This window comes from Schistocerca gregaria, chromosome 8 (genome assembly GCF_023897955.1).
Source record: "Schistocerca gregaria isolate iqSchGreg1 chromosome 8, iqSchGreg1.2, whole genome shotgun sequence".
Lineage (NCBI taxonomy): Eukaryota > Metazoa > Arthropoda > Insecta > Orthoptera > Acrididae > Schistocerca > Schistocerca gregaria.
Window position 1 is genome coordinate 165,870,444 of NC_064927.1, and position 2,304 is coordinate 165,872,747.

General features: G+C 43.8%; 1 pseudogene; it reads left to right on the forward strand.

The window, feature by feature from the left end:
• The first annotated feature begins 452 nt into the window (after positions 1-452).
• Positions 453-570, forward strand: LOC126285529 (5S ribosomal RNA; annotated as a pseudogene).
• The last annotated feature ends 1,734 nt before the right edge of the window (positions 571-2,304 follow it).

The following is a 2,304-nucleotide window of genomic DNA, read 5'->3' on the forward strand; positions in this document are numbered from 1 at the left end:
CATGCTGGCATTTGGTGAACCAGTTTACGCAGTTTCTTATTTTCAGGGTATAAAATAGAAACAACTTGCCCAATTTTGACCTTTACAGGCGCCCCCTCTGTGTAGGGTTTCCTTGATTATGCAGTATTAAAATCCAAGAGGAAATTAGCTTCGGCTACGAAATCTATTTTCCTCATAAGCATGGCCACAACCCTTCTCCTCCATTGAAGTTTTCCTCTTAATGAAGAGAATTTAGCTTTCCTTAGCTGAGAACCAAGAGGAAATTATTTCCTGAAATTCCTTTGTTTAGTGTCAGGATAGCGTTTGAGATTATAGTCCGTATACTCTGACAATGTGATTTGACACAAGACACATTGGATAACCGTTCCTCTCTACGCAACGGAATTGCTCCTCCCGTCCTTTATTAACACTCTGTTCTTTCCTTCGTATTTACGCTTTTCAGGTAATATTTTTACATCGGCCTTGCCGCAGTGGTAGCACCGGTTCCCATCAGATCACCGCAGTTAAGCGCTGTCGGGCTGGGCTAGCACTTGGATGGGTGACCATCCGGTCTATCCGGTGCTGCTGGTAAGCGGGGTGCACTCAGCCCTTGTGAGGCAAACTGAGAAGCTACTTGACTGAGAAGTAGCTGCTCCAAAGACGAAAACCGACAACGGCCGAGAGAGCGTTGTGCTGAGCACATGCCCCTCCATATCCGCATCCAGTGGTGCCTCTTGTCTGAGGATGACACGGCGGCCGGTCGGTACCTTTGGGCTTTCATTGCCTGTTAGGACAGAGTTCAGTTTAGTGTAGATAACATTGTATGTATTAAGATACCTGCAATTATCACAAATTTATTTGGACAATGTCACTGTGTGGAGAAACGTAATCACGTTAATAGCACGAATGTTGCAGGCTAATGACTAGAGATGGGTCAGTTACCAAACAGGGTTAACTCGGGTTGAGGGGATTTCAAGTTGACCCGAGTTAGACTGTTACTAACTCGATTTGTGTTCAGGCGACGGCCGCCGATATCGCTCACGATTTCCCGATATGTTGCACTTAACGCCGTCGCGCCGGCTAACCCCGAGTTGAGCTTATGCTTCCAGAACGGGATGTCATTCACTCTGATCTTAGCATAATTTGTTTTGTCTGATAGAAATTTTCGAAACGTTTCATAAGTGCTCAAGTCGTGTACTTGGCTACCTTAAGGTCTTCCGATCGTCGCCAAGATCCTTACAGTAAATTCCGGGTGTCTCACGAATGTATTTACGAGTGCGGCCTATAGCACGGCAACCATTCATGCACTTAACAAGGCATTGGCTACCTTAAGAACGTCCGAGTAACTTCAAAATCCTACAGCAAATTTAAAGTTTCTAATGAGCGTACTTTCAAATTTCCGCCTGCAAAGTGACAAGCATTAATGTGACGAGGCATTTGGCTCCCTTAAGGTCGTCAGATCGCCCACAAACCATTATAGAAAGTTCTAGGTGTATTACCATCCGAAAAATTTCATGTCAAAACATTCGAGATTGTGGTCTATATAGCGGTGTGTACTCTTGCTAGTGAATAGGAATTTTGCTACCTTACGATCGCCCGGTAACTGTCTAAACCTAAGCAGCAAGTTTCAGGTGGTTCACAAGTCTATTTTTCAAAACAAAAGACGCAAATTTTAACGTGTAGTGAGATATGTAGTCATAATAGTAAAGAGCCATTTGGCTACCTCAAGATCGACAAATAACCGTAAACATCTGTACGGCATGTTTCAATTTTCACGCGTCTGTCTCCAGTATGTCACGTCGAAGGACGAAAAATTGCTACCTGTGTAGTGTCCATCGCACGCGTGGCTATACAGGGTGAGTCACCTAAGGTTACCGCTGTATATATTTCGTAAACCACATCAAATACTGACGAACCGATTCCACAGACCGAACGTGGCGAGAGGGGCTAATGTAATTGTTCAATACAAACCATACAAAAATGCACGGAAGTATGTTTTTTTAACATAAACCAACGTTTTTTAAATGGAACCCCGTTAGTTTTGTTAGCACATCTGAACATATAAACAAATACGTAATCAGTGCTGTTTGTCGTATTGTAAAATGTTAATTACATCCGGAGATATCGTAACCTAAAGTTGACGCTTGAGTACCACTCCTCCGCTGTTCGATCGTGTGTATCGGAGAGCACCGAATTACGTAGGGATCCAAAGGGAACGGTGATGGACCTTAGGTACAGAAGAGACTGGAACAGCACATTACGTCCACATGCTGACATCTTTTTATTGGTCTTTTCACTGACGCACATGTACATTACCATGAGGGG